The sequence below is a fragment of the Eurosta solidaginis genome, chromosome 1, assembly GCF_040869045.1.
Source record: "Eurosta solidaginis isolate ZX-2024a chromosome 1, ASM4086904v1, whole genome shotgun sequence".
NCBI classification, from domain to species: Eukaryota; Metazoa; Arthropoda; class Insecta; order Diptera; family Tephritidae; genus Eurosta; species Eurosta solidaginis.
The window spans coordinates 203,602,761-203,617,820 of NC_090319.1; the positions used below are offsets into that span (position 1 = coordinate 203,602,761).

General features: G+C 41.9%; 1 pseudogene; it reads left to right on the forward strand.

Annotated features, from left to right (window-relative positions):
• The first annotated feature begins 13,103 nt into the window (after positions 1-13,103).
• Positions 13,104-13,708, forward strand: LOC137239473 (uncharacterized; annotated as a pseudogene).
• Positions 13,709-15,060: the final 1,352 nt, after the last annotated feature.

Sequence of the window (15,060 nt, forward strand, 5' to 3'; positions counted from 1 at the left end):
GCATGGGCAGATTACGAGGTATGTTCATGCCAATAAGCTCATTACTGACTGTCAGTCCGGTTTCCGGTCAACGAGAAGCTGTACTACGGCACTTCTGTCTGTGATAGAAGACTTTTGAGAGCGAGTTGATCATAATCATACTATTTTTCTGACTCTTCTTGACCACTCTAAAACCTTTGACTCCGTCTACCACACCGTACTCTGTAACAAGCTGAAAAGTTTATTTAATTTCTCGAGTCATGCAACTTCGCTTATCTTGGCCACAGGACTCAGACGATTTGTTTGGACAGTAGAAAGTCTGACTTCCTACATGTATTCAGAAGCGTCCCACAAGGCTCTATTCGGGGCCCTCCGCTATTTGTTCTGTACATCAATGACTTGCCAAATGTGCTTAAGTTTTTTTGTAACGACCATATTTATGCTGACGATGTGCAATTGTACACATTTTGTCCCCGTGATGGTACCGCTTTGTGGGTAAATAATTTGAATTATATTTGAATCAAATTGGTGTGTGTGCTTCTAATAACGGCCTATGTCTTAACCCCAAAAAGTCGAAATGCATCACTTTTACTACAAGGTCGTTCTCTTCTCATGCTTTGGACAACATAGTTATTGACAATTCTGTAATCGAATACGTTGACGCTGCAAAAAGCCAGGAGTAGTTTTTAATAAAACCTTAACATTGAAATACCACATTTTTATCACGGTAGGAAAAGTGTATGGAATGCTTCGTACGCTGTGGCTAACTCAATACTTCACTCCCCTACATATTAGACTACTTCTAGCGAAAACGTACCTAATACTCGTACCTACACTCCTTTATGGATGTGAGATTTACTCAAATTGTGACTATGTGTGTATGAATAAACTTAATATTGCTTACAATAATATTGCTAGATGTGTATTTGGATTGAAAAGGCTTGACCATGTTTCACATCACACTGAAAGGTTGTTAAATATTTCAATCTTTCCACAATCTTTTAAAAGTTAAAACACTGAATATCCTTCACAAAATTATATATACAAAGGAACCTGATTATTTACGTCGGAGGCTTACGTTTCTCAACTCATCGAGATCAGTGCTTCTTCGCACATAAGATACCGTTTTCTAACCTCTGGACGGCAGTTCTTCGTTACTTCCATACGCCTTTGGAACGGTCTTCCCGCAAGACTTAGACAAATAGGAAATGCTCGGCACTTCAAAAATGAGCTAACCACTTTTTACAATGATGTGTAAGCCGAAATTATTTTTGTATTCTTGCTAATGAAATTGTATTGTATTGTTGTTAATTCTATTGTCATATTAATTCATTTTAAATTTAACTATTTACAATTCTTGACTAGCACTGTAAAATCACTTACCAAATTGTTGTGCTAGGAAAATATTCAAATAAATAAATATTCTAAATGTTCTCATTAAGTGACCTCATTAAGAAGGCAGCGGAAGACCTTCAAAATCCTCAGGCCTCAGCAGGGAACGAAAATAAGATGACCAAATTAGGGCGGTCGACTGATGATCTGTTTGAGTTATTTAAAGAGCGGAAAAATATACACGCTGAAATGAAGCGCCTAGCCTCCCACAATCAAAACATTATACATCGAATCCGCGCTGGAGGTAAAGGACTTAAAGGGAAAATAATAATAAGGACTGGCATCTACGCCGTTTCGCCTCATACGAGTTTATTTCCCCGTATATAACACTGGACCGCTGAGCCCGCCTTGTCGGGCAGGTGGTCGTACGACCAAGATGAACGACTAATTATCTAATTGTAATAATGACGATGATAAGAGGAGGACTGAGTCACAATCCAAGGACGACAAATACGCATTAAGCGATGCGTCGGACTCGGGGAGCGAGAGTAGTTCTGATCCGATGAACTCCGTGCTGGAAAAGCATACAAATGAAAACGGAGTAGAAGAGTGGAGAAAGGTACGGAGCAGAGGAAGTAAAAGAGCTCTCTCGCAGTACCGTGCAGCACTAAGAATTGTCCTACGTATGGGGGCAGAGGACCCAACAGAAGTGGAGATCGTGCGCTTGGAATGGGCCTATGAGGCGGTAGAAGTAGGCAGAAAGCAGTTCAAAAGGTTTGCTGCGAGAAACCCTCGGTTCTGCAACCGGTACGAGGAGGAAGAAGCGTCGAATGGCAGAATGAAGAAGCAAAGTTCGGCGGAAGGTGACAAGCCTGCTTTCAAGAGGCTGAAAGGACCCAGTCCCAAAGCCGCGATGCAGAGCAGTCTCATAGACAAGACAAGTAGGCCCAAAGCTGTAAGACAGATGGGCCCCAATAGCGAGGTAGCACCTATTGTGTATAATGGTGTGAAGATGATAGCGTGCGAAAATATCGCGGGCTTGCGGTGGCTGGAGGAAGTGGTTCAAAACCTCCAAAGGCAAGGCACGAACGCGCGGTTTGAGGTGGTGGATAAAGCGCAAATCCCCACGGTACCAAAAGTTAAGGTATGGATACTCTGCGTGATGAAGTCGGAGGATACACGGCGACTTCTGCAGAATCTGAACATACCGGCACAAGATTGAAAGGTACTTACCGTATCTCGGCCTACGGAGGAAGGTCAGTTCTACATCTTCCAAATAAACAAGCAGGCGGAGGATATATTGTACACGCAGCAAAATTTACATGCGACTAAGGAAAAGAAGTCCCGAAGATAAAAATCTAACAAGCTAGAAGTGGGCGAAGTCGAAAAGGACATCAAAAGCCTAAGAGAAAAAGGACAGGTGGAGGTAGCCGACGTCACCACGAAGGTGTTAGAAGAGGACCAACAGTCAAATGGTGCTGCGAGTCGGACAGAAGTGCACCCGGCAAAACAGTTACGAGAGACTGAAGGGGGCCTCGAAAACTCTAAACCAAAAGGGCAAGGAGAGGACGACGACGTCACGACGAAGGTGTTGGAGGGGGGCAAACAGCCCAATGCGAGTCCTAGAGATAAACCTCCAACACAGTAAAGTGGCGTCGATCGAACTCCTCCTAACCCTTGAGGAGGGTTCGGTTTACGTCTCGCTGATCCAGGAGCCGTGGCTCTCATCGGGAGGAAAGGTTTCGCGGATTTGGCATTTAGTAAGCGCAAACGGAAGGACGGGTGCGATCTGTAGTAATAGTAAGGAAACAGCTCCATTCATATATGCTGCCTAATTACATTACTGAGGACCTCGGTGTGGTGGCCATGGAGCAAAAGAATAAGCAGGAATTTATCCTGGCATCCTGCTACATGGCCCATGCTGCGGAGATTCCACCGATGGAGTGCAAGAGGCTAGTACAGGAAGAAGGGCGCAAAGGGCGGTTGGTCATAGGCGCAGACGCAAATGCGCACCACAATGCGTGGGGAGGAGCAGATACGAACGAGATAGGCGAATCTCTATTTTGTTACATCCTGCAAACCAATTTGCATATAGCCAACAGGGGAAATGCCCCTACATACATTGGTCCAACATCCAAAAATGTTCTGGATATTGCTTTGAGCTCCGAACATGATATATCAAGGTATGATTGGATCGTTCTTGATAGACCATCCTTCTCCGACCACGCGTATATCAGCTTCAGCATCCCCCTAGAGAGGGTAGAGAAGGGCGGAACCTTTGGAAATCCTAGGTCAACGAACTGTACAAAATTCCAGAAACAGGTATAAAAAACTGGGACAACCCAAAGAGGTTGCCAATGTGGAAGAGATGGAGGAGTGTAATGAATTCCTAAAAAGGACGCTTATGACTGCATATAATAGAGCTTGCCCTCTAAGAAGGTTCAGAGGAAAATCAAAGCCGCCATGGTGGAGCAATGAGCTGAGTCTTCTAAAAAGAGAGGTAAAAGGGATGTTTAAGCTAGCAAAGACCGCGGAAAGCGAAGCGTGTCGGGACGAGTACAGGGAACTACTGTACGGACATAGAGTGCTCCAGCGAAGCAGCATGGTTGAAAAAAGTCAAAGCAAGGGGAAACATAGTCCAGGGACTAACAAAGAAAGAGAACGGGGAATGGTCACGTAATAGTGAGGACTCCCTCGAGGTGCTTTTGGATACAAATTTTCCATCGAGAAATGGGCAGTGAAGATGTTTTCTAAGTTAAAATCGCGGGGCCCAGGTAGTATATTCCCGGCCATGCTACAAGTCTCAAGTAGAGCGGTCGTGGAATGGTTTAAAATAATTGACTTATCTTGTTTGTTTGATTTTCCGACAGGGTGGATAAATGATGTATATTGGAACGATTTTCCGTCATCCCTTGTCAAATTTGGTTTTGAGACAAACCGGTTTCGGCGTTGTGCCATCATCAGTGTCGATTTTCGTTCTGATCTGTTGTTGTCGTTTGTCCTGTATTTATAGTTCGTAGGTATATGAGCAGGTATTGTCAAATCGATGCTTGTGTATATTTAGTTATGTGTATGTGCTGTGTGTTCATTCAGAACCGAGGGTGGTTTACTAATCGATTTGTGTGGCTGACTGGGGTAGGTAGAAATCTGTGATTTTAGTCGTTTGACCTTCTTTGTCGGTTTTTTGTTTTGGTGTGTTAATTGTTTTGTGTTTATTTGTTGTTGTGTGTTTGTCTGTTGTACCTGTATGATTAAATTGTTTCCTGTAAACAAGGTTCTTCACATATAGGAAAAGGGCCGACGTCTCAACGTACTCGGCTCGAAGATTATGTGTAGGTCTTACAACCTTAGACTAACAAAGTTGCTTCTATCATTAAAAAGAGTGGACTGCAGACTCATGACGGGTATTCTGACTGGACACTGCCTTCTGACGTCAAATGCCTTTAAAATAAGCTTGGTCAGTGATAGCAGATGTTGGAAGTGCGGGTTGGAGGAGGAAACGATCGAGCACGTTTTGTGCTCGAGCTCTGCGCTTGCCACGCAATTAGGAGTCATACAGCTGTTAGATCTAGAAGCGGCAAGTGGTTTAAGTCCTAGTAAACTTCTAGTATTTGCCAAGAGGACCGAGTTATTTTATAACATAGGTCCTGGGTTTTTCAGTTTGGTCGTTAAAACAAACTTCTGGTAACACTACGGACTCATTCAGTCTATGCGAGGTCCTCATGGAACGGCCAGTTCAACCCAACCTAACCGAAAGCCAGACAGGATGCTATTAAATTTCGAAGGCTGGAGATGCTACGTATGCTGGCTTACTGCGAAAAATGAGGAGTTGCGATGAACTAAAAGCCCTAGGTGGTGATGTCCAAAATATAAGAAGAACGGCAAAAGCAGATTTGTTGCTGCAACTAAAAAGATCTCAAGAGGGGAAAACAAGCACGTACCAAGGAGAACAGTCCTAAAGGAGTTAGCGATGGCCACAGCAAAGTCTCGAATGATCACACTTCAGCTCAGACACCTCGATGCGATTACAACGGCCGATGAGGTTTGTGATGCGATCCATCAGCAATGCAGGATAGAACGGCCTGATTCAACTGCCATGAAAAGTATACGTACAGGGTATAGCTGCACAAAATCGGGACTCGTAAGCCTTACAGCGGATGATGCTTAAAACGTTCTAAAGGCGCAAATGAATAAGAGTAGGATGGGTATCGAATTAAAGAGGTGAAACAGGAGAGATACTCTTACATGTTCTGACTATAGATAGGTCAAAACTTTGCAGGAAATGCGGTCGGGAGGGACAACAGGCCGCGAACTGCTCCAACGTACCGAAGTGTGCGTTATGTGGGGGACAACATTTGGTAGGCAGTCTTAGATACCCACAACGGGAAGGAAGCAACCAGATTTCCCTATGAGATTGTTGCGACTCAATTTAAACAACTGTGGAGCGGCCCAAGACCTCTTATCCCAAACAATGTTTGAAGGAGGATTAAACATAGCGGTACTCTCTGAGCCGTACAGGAATAAGCAGGAGCAAGGCTGGCTCATGGACTCGGGTGGGAAAGCCTTAATTTGGACACCAGGAAAACTTTTTCCGCAAGAAAAGATGCCACAGACAGTGGCAGGATTCACTAGGGCAAAAATCAAAGGATTATAAATTTTTAGTTGCTATGCATCTCTGAGCATGACTAGCGCAGGGCTTGATAACATGATTCTTGGGCTGACCATAGAAGCACAGGGTAAACACCCGCTGGATACTTCAATGCATGGTCAACTGTATGGGGTAGTAGTAGAACTAATGATAGGGGTAGAGTTCTTCTCGAAAGCATTACACCCCTGAGGCTAGAACTTATAAATGAGGCAGGGAAATATACATTCGACACTGGCAAAAGACGCTCCATTATAGATCTCACGTTTGCTAGTGGCGAAATAGCGAGATGAGCAAAATGGTCCTCCAGTAACGTCTACATACACAGCGACCACAAAGCTATTAGCCTAGAGCTAGTGGAAACTTCACCAAGGAAAGCTTCAAACCAACTGCAAAGAAGAAGATGGAAACAACACCTTTTTGAACCAGAAGCATTTGATGTTGTTTGGAATGATGCCATAATACGAAGGACGTATGCGGGAGATCTTTCGGTGCAAATAGCTAAGACATTAGGTAAGGCGTGTGATGCTGCGATGGTAAGAAGTCGACCAAAGGTAAGTCGGACTCCGGTATATTGGTGGAACGAGGAAATAGCGGAGGAGCGTAGAAAATGCCACAAGCCACAGCAAAGGGCACAGAGCGCAGGCTCATCGCCACGACATGATGAGCTACACATTACCTACATAGCTCAAAAAACGGCAGCTAAAAGCTCTATAAAAAGAGCAAGAGAGCGTTGTAATAAACGATAAAGAAGTACGGAACAATGTTCTTTCAAATTTCAAAATAGAATTCATTCTTTATTCATGAGCCGCTTATCAATATTACTCGCTTGCTACAGGCGAGTGACTATCGCCTTGATTTTCATTGCAGGCTTCATCGTCATCTTCGTAATCCGAAACTAGGTCATCAATCCAAGGCTTCATCTTGTCTATGCTGCTGTTGGTGGTTTTTGGCCCTTCGTGCTCGCCTACTTTTTGCATTCCGTAGCTATCAAGTGCCTTTACTGGTTACTCGATATGGGCCAGGGAATTTTGGGCGTATTTTAAGACCAGTCCCGTATTGTACACGCTCAATAGCTACCAGGTCCCCTACTTGGTATTTCCTTGCTAGTCGACGTCTTTGGTTAAACTGTTTCTCATCTTCAGCTAGCACTTACGCTATTGCTTGCTTTACCTCATTGCGCATTTCCACCCTTGCATTCTCATACTGCTATTGCCTTTCAGTTTTAATCAACTCTATCAAATTCGTATCGTTTTTACAACGTATTTGCCACCCCTGTCAGATACGATGAAATGCGTATGCCAAACGTTTCTGCAATAATCTCCATTTTTTGTATAACTTCTTCAGTACTTAGGGATTTTGTTGAAAATAGCCAACAGAACTTCATAAAACCGTCGATTAATGCTAAAATGTGCCGATAGCCCTTTTTAGTGTCTTGCATCGGCCCAAAATGGTCAACATGTACAGTCGCAAGAGGAATTTCTCCTTTAGGAATAGGGTGTAAAAAACCTTCTGATTTTCCCCGCTTGCGATCGGAGAGTATGCATTTAATACAGTAACCTACACATCTGTCGATGCGTCCGTCTAAATCGGGTATGTAAAATTCCTTTTCCAAAACTTCCTTAATTTTTCTGGAACCAAAATGACCACGTTCATGTGCTCCGCGTATAACCGAAGCTCTCATTGCCTCTCGAACAACAAACAAAATGTTATTGTGACGAATATTAGCAACACTAAGGGATACTATCATCTCTAAGCCGATGCTAAGCAGTGACTTGAATGCACATCATTACATTAATAATTATGTCTACCCATATGTTCATACGAGCAGCGGAGAACAGACGCCCAAACACATGCAGATATCTTATCTGAGATGCTCCCAAAAGTATGCAATTATAATTGTGCTCACATATACACGCGCATATGAGAAGCTCTAAACGTAGTAATTTTATAGCAGATAGCCAACTAGTAAATTCTAGAAATGGAAACACCTAGAGGGACGACAATCAGTTTGATTTAAGACGCTATCTGGCGAGCAAAAGTAGTGTTATTGTGAAAAACTTTAATAAAGGCCATTTTACATTATTGAATAGTGGAGTTATTTATTCAACAGTTTAGTGATTCGAACGTTAGCAGAAGGTTGCAAATAAGAGGATTTGCACTAAATACGTTACAATTGGCGTCAGAAGAGGAATTGTTGAATAAATTCCGAAGATTTCGAGTGCAACAAGTACATGATAAAGTGGAGTGAATTGAAGATCTAGCAATTTAAGAAGGAGTTGGAGCGCCGTGGATTGAATACAACCGGCAATAAACTCGAACTTCAGGCAAGAGTACGAGAGGCAATGGGAGCAGAAGGAATTAACGTGGAAGAGTATGTCTTTCATCTTGATGGCGACGAGACAACAAGAAAAATTGAGGAGAAAAACGAAACACCGCAGACAATGGCGAACACAGACTTGAACACAATATTAGCTGCAATATCTGCACAAACGTCGACAGTAACATCCAAGATGGAAAAACAACTAGAATCGCAGGAGGCACGTTTAACATCCAAGATGGAAGCACAGGAGGCACGCATTTCAGAAATGTCGTCGCAAATGTCATCTTAGCTGGAATCGCAGGAGAACCGTATAACAGCGAAGATTAAAGCACAAGAGGCACGAATATCCGAAATGTCGGCGCAAATTTCAGCACAGATAGCAGATCTTTGCTCAACTGGAAGAGCAAGAAGGACGTATTTCCACGAAGTTGGAGGCGCAAGATACAAAAATTTTACAGTTTGAGAAAAAATCGAGGCCGAGGTGGATGCTTTGAGAGGACGTATCGAGCAGTAAAAACACCATCCTTTCACGGTTCTGTTCCTTTCCAGGTCTTTAAGCTACGATTTGAGACGACCGCAACAGTGAACAATAGGAATGCTGAAGATAAAGTTGCTGCACTCTTCGTAGCATTGAAAGGACCAGCTGCCGAAATCTTACAGACTATTCCAGATTACGAACGGAATAGTTATGACGCATTGATGGCTGCTGTAGAACGATGGTACGGAAGCGAACACAGGAAACCGATATATCAAATAGAATTGCACAATCGTTACCAAAAAGCTAATGAGACTTTGCAAGAGTTTGCTTCGGATGTTGAAAGGTTGGCTCATTTGGCAAATGCAGGCGCACCCGTAGAGTACACCGAGAGGGTAAAAATGTAGAGTTTTATAAATGGCATACGGGACGTAGAAACGAAGCGAGCGACATATGCAAACCCAAAACCCACATTCGCAGAGACGGTATACCATGCACTGACTCAAGAAACAGCGTCGCTTTTGAGTAAGCCCGCATACAAAGCTCATCGCGTGGAAATGGAAAGGCCAGACTGGGTAGACACAGCATTATTGTACAGCAGAAGAATAATAATGCAGTCAAATGCTTTAAGTGTGGAAAGCCAGGGCATATTGCGCGTTATTGCAACATCAATCGTAGCAGTTCCAACAATGTGGGTGGTTGTAAACGCAGAGCTGAAGATGAGCAGATCTTGAAGACCAATCAATCGTCAAACTAAAGCGAGTCAGCCGCAAGGGGCGACAGCTGGCTCCCTCAATTGAATGCCTCATAATCTCTGTCTCACAAATTGGAAGAACGTCAAACAATCTTACTGTCGGAGGACATGTGGATGGAAAGGAACGTTACTGACTGTAGATGCGGGTGCATCTCATTCCATCATTCGAGTGGATTTAGTCAATAAGAAGATAAGACCATTGCATGGAGCAAGATTGCGTACAGCCACTGGAGAAGACAGCATGGTTCTAGGAGAAGTAGCATTTGAAGTCGTAATTGGGAACGTCACGGTAGTACACAATTTTATAGTGGCAGAGATTGTTGATGAAATCATAATTGCAGCGGACTTCTTAATCGACCAGGGCACCAAGAACATGGATGTACCACTTAATTTCGGCTACGAGAGAGGATATAGCAGTAAACTAGTGCTGGTGGAAGAGAGGCAGCAAATACCACCAAAATCAGAAACAGTCATCTGGGCAAAGGTTGATGGAGATTGTGGGACAAACAAATTGTGGTTTGCCGAAGCAGCAAACAAATCAGCACCGAACATACTTGTAGGAAAGCCCCTGGCTATGACAAAACAAGATGGACGTATTCCGGTAAGAGTACTCAATGAGTTCAAGTCACCACTCAAACTGACCAAAGGAGCTATTTTGGGAATATGTCAAGAGGCTGAATTAGTTATTAACTGTGAACAGCTCCAGGAGCATGTTTCATCTAGTAATACTGATATTTCAGGTGACACCACGGCATGGACGGATGGGCTAGAAAAAGATTATCGGAGTAAGGCAAAGCAACTGCTCCTAAAGTACGCAAACAAATTTGACCAGGATGGTTCCAAACCAGGCCGCACCAATGTTTTGAAACATCAAATTGACACTGGAAACGCGAGGCCGATACGTCAAGCTCCTCGCAGTGTTCCACTGGCGAAACGGGAAGTTGTGAGTCAAATCGTACAAGAAATGAGCGACAGCGGCATCATCGAACCATCAGCTAGTCCATGGAGCTCACCTGTGGTACTTGTGAAGAAGAAGGATGGGAAAATGAGGTTCTGCGTGGATTACCGCAAGTTGAACGATGTCACGAAAAAGGATAGCTACCCATTGCCAAGAATTGACGACACTCTGGACTCACTCTCTGGTACGAAATGGTTTTCCACACTGGACTTGAAAAGTGGCTACTGGAAAGTGGATGTGAAGGAGGAAGACAAAGAGAAAACAGCCTTCAGCGTCGGAGATGGTCTTTGGCAATTTACAGTAATGCCCTTTGGACTATGTAATGCACCAGCTACTTTCGAGAGACTCATGGATCAGGTATTGAAAGGAATACATTGGAAAACATACTTGGTGTACCTGGACGGCATCATCGTATTGGGCAAGAACTTTGATGAACATCTTCAAAACTTAGAGGAAGTTTTCCAGAGAATAGCTGGCGCTGTTCTGAAACTAAGTCCCAAAAAGTGTTAGCTGTTTAAAAAGGAAGCAAGGTATTTGGGTCACAAGGTAACGAGAGAAGGCATCTGTACTGCGAATGAAAAGATAGACGCAGTAAAGGATTAGCCAAGACCACTGAACCTGCATGAATTGAGAAGCTTTCTTGGGCTATGCACATATTACCGCCGATTTGTGTCAAACTTTTCGAGCGTAGCCCATAGCCTCCACGAGCTTACAAGAAAAAATAAAGCTTTTGAATGGAAGAAGGAGCAATAAATGGCTTTCCAAACATTGAAGCAGCATTTGTGCAATGCCCCAATGTTGGCATATCCGATTCCAGGAGCAACGTTTATTCTAGATACAGATGCGAGTGGATATGCTATAGGAGGCGTTTTATCACAACTGGGCGATGGACAGGAGAAGGTAGTTGCATACTACAGCCGTTCGATTGGAAAACCAGAGAAGAACTATTGCGTTACACGGAGAGAGCTGTTGGCATTGGTACAGTGCATTAAACATTTTTACAAATACCTCTACGGCCAGCGATTCCGCGTCAGGGCATATCACGCAGCGTTGAAATGGCTTCTGCAGTTCCGTAATCCGAAAGGACAATGGGCACGGTGGATCGAGCGACTACAAAGCTATGATTTTTCCATTGAGCATGGAAATACTGATGCAATGTCACGAAGACCATGTAGTTTGGAATTCAAGCACTGTCCGACGCTAAAAAGACATTATAGATGTCCGGCTAATGACTATAACGTGTGCGGATGAATGGGGAAAGCAATAACTAAGAAAGTGTCAGCTAGAAGATACAGATCTGTCACCCTCCTAACGTTGGCCTGATCCAATTTGGGACCTTGTACCTCTTTGTAAACAAGACCATATCCGTCTTCTCGGCGTTGACTTTCAACCCGATATTAGATGCCCAGAAACCTTTCCTCCCGATGAGAGCCACGGATCCTGGATCAGCGCCACGTCAAACGAACCCTCCTCAAGGGTTAGGAGGAGTTCGATCGACGCCGCTTTACGACGTGACTATGGGGTGAGTGAGGCGAGCGTATGGCCTTGAAGATTTAATGTGGTCATATTAATCGTTCCCGTGATGGTTACCGGATTCCTATTTGGCAAAGGACCATCAACGGCGATAATACTCCCCAAAACCTTCGGGGAGTGCCTTTATCGTTAATACGGGCAATCATATCTACGAATTAGCCGCAGTGCTTTTCTCCTAAATGGTGTGGGGGAATTTTTTTCTAAACATTATGGAAGTAATTCTAAAGAAGCTTTTCTCTGCATACAAACATGCATACAAACATACATCGGGCGACACTCCCCCAAACCCTGGGGTAGTGCTTTGGAAAAAAAATTTTGATAGATATGAAGCGAATATTATTTCACGATTTTGTCCATTGATATTACAAAAAATTATTACCATAGTAAATTGCTACTTCCAGCCGCTTAAGAGCTTAGAATATTCCCGGGATAATTGTAGTTGTCGTGAGAGGACAGTAAAATTTACTGACCTAGCAGGTGCGACGTGGTCATGCGAAATCGTTCATGAGAATGTTGGACTGGTATCTTAATGGTGCATATTTTAGGAACTTACCGGATAAATATCCGGGAAAGGCCCATCATCAAAACTTTCGGGAAGTGTCTTTAACGCTACAAAAAGAAGACGCTACTGAAATTAATTCATTAATTAGAAGACAAATAAATCATACATCTTTTGTTGCAATTATACTTTGTTGTTTTCGTTAAATTTAGAACTTTGCTAAATATTTTTTTAAATTAAATTTTTCACTTTGGCAGAACTTTTTTGAATGAACGATATACATTTTTTATATTAAATTTTATCTCTTCAACGGCATGGCGATTCCTCTAAAAGTTTAATTCGAGAGAAACAACAAAATATGTTACATACTGAAAATGAACGGGTCAAATTGCAAATCAATGAAATTACGGGTGAAGTTAAAAATAGTGACATCATTGACATGGAAAAACGAGCCTTAGAAACACAAATAGAAACACTTACATTTTATTATAAGAAGCTACAACGCTACGGCAACAAGCTACAACGCGAACATGAAGATTTTAAAAAAGAGCATCAAAATTTCGCTGCCAATAGAACTAACGAAATAGCTGAATTAACTGCCATAAAACGCTTACAAACATTACCCACAAGCAGCGCTGGACGTGTCACTTACCTTGCGTACATCCAAAAGCTTCGTGGCAGAAAGCACCACCGGGCTATGTAGTTGGCAAGCATCGATTGCCTTAGCTGATTATCTCGCGCATACTACGGATATAGTAAAGGGAAAATGTGTATTAGAGTTAGACGCTGGTACCGGTTTCTGCGGCATGATACTAGTGCAATATAGCGATGTGCGTAACGTGCTTATAACTGACGGCAGCCTCGAATGCGTTGAGTTGAAATTTTTGTGCGACTAAATTTCGTTGATGCAGAAACTTGGGACGATAGCTATGTTGTGAAAGAGAAGGTGCTTACTATGAGCGTTTTAGAATGGGGAGCTGTTGATGAAATGATGTGGCCAAACTCAACAACGGATATAATCCTAGCTGCTGACGTCGTGTATTACGATACAGCTTTCTGCTCATTAGTGTACGCTATTGATTATGAACTCAAAATGAAAGAAGATGCATGTGAAATTTTCCTAGCCGCAACAGTGAGATATGAGTATACGTTGCAATAGTATTTGCTTTTAATTCCTCCTGATATTTCCAAAATGTTAATAGCAATGTGACGCAGTTAATAATCATCATGGGTAACTTTTGATATATATCTATTTCGATAGTATACATTCAGAAATACAGATATGTCTTACATTATAAATTAATGTATTGTGTTTCGTTTGATAGCGAATCCAAGATTTTACGTACCGCTCTCCACTTTATCGTAACGCCAACAACCAATCATTATTATTATTTATTTTTTTTAGTTATTTATTATTCGGTCTTTAAGACCTAGTTTAGGTTAAAATTAAAAGATTAACATAAATACTCATGTCACATTTAGTGACGTACAATATAAAAACAGCTTTTCTTTGAACTTACTAATATTTTCAGTCTTTTAACTCAGAAGGTTACTCGTTGTACATTTTATACCCTAAATATTCTGGAGACCTTTTGGCGAATTCAGTTCTTGTTCTAGGTAGTCTTATATTATTGCAATTTCTAGTTCCATAATTGTGGATTTCATGATTATAATGTATTTTACTACTCAGGTAATTCGGTAACAATCCTAACCGAAGTTGGTGTATAAATTTCAATGTGAAATAACTGGCTGACTATTTAATACTAAGCCAGTTTAATCTATTGAGCATACAATTTTTGGCGTTCGTGGAGGACATTTTAAAATAAATCGCATTGCCTTGTTTTGCTGTATTTGAAGTTCCTTAATATATATATCATTACTTAATAGCAGAATAGTAGGACAATAAATAAAAAGTGGTTCAATAATTGAACGATAAACCAATATTTTATGACTTTAACTGATGTGTTTACACGTTCTATACATGAACCCTATTTTCTGTGCAATTTTCCTTTCCAGATAAGTTACGCGCTCTCCAAAATTTAGATTATCATCAATCAAAACTCCTAAATACTTAATTTTGTCTACTCCTACTTCCATGTTTTTTCGGCGTAATATTATTTAAACTATTGTTACCTATGATATTAGTGTTTTTACAAAATATCATGAACTTAGTTTTTTCGACATTTAATTTGAGTTTTCTAAGGCATAACTATTTGTATAGCGAGTCCTGGTCTTCTTGTACTTTCAGCATGGCACATTCTGCATATTTTTCACTTATGATAAGCAATGCATCATCCGCAAATATAATTATTTTACAATATTTTAAGCATCTTTTGGTATACAATGTAAACAATATTGGCGCCAAGACCGAGCCTTGTGGTAAACCAATGTTAACGTCCACCACTGATGAAACTTCTTTCCGTTCTCTCTTTTCTGTCGCTCAAATAACTCCGGAACCATTCCAACGCTTTTCCTCTTATACCAATTTTAAATATAACGTCCAATAACTCAGATCTATCGACAGTTTCAAAAGCCCGTTTTAAGTCCAAGAAGACAGACACC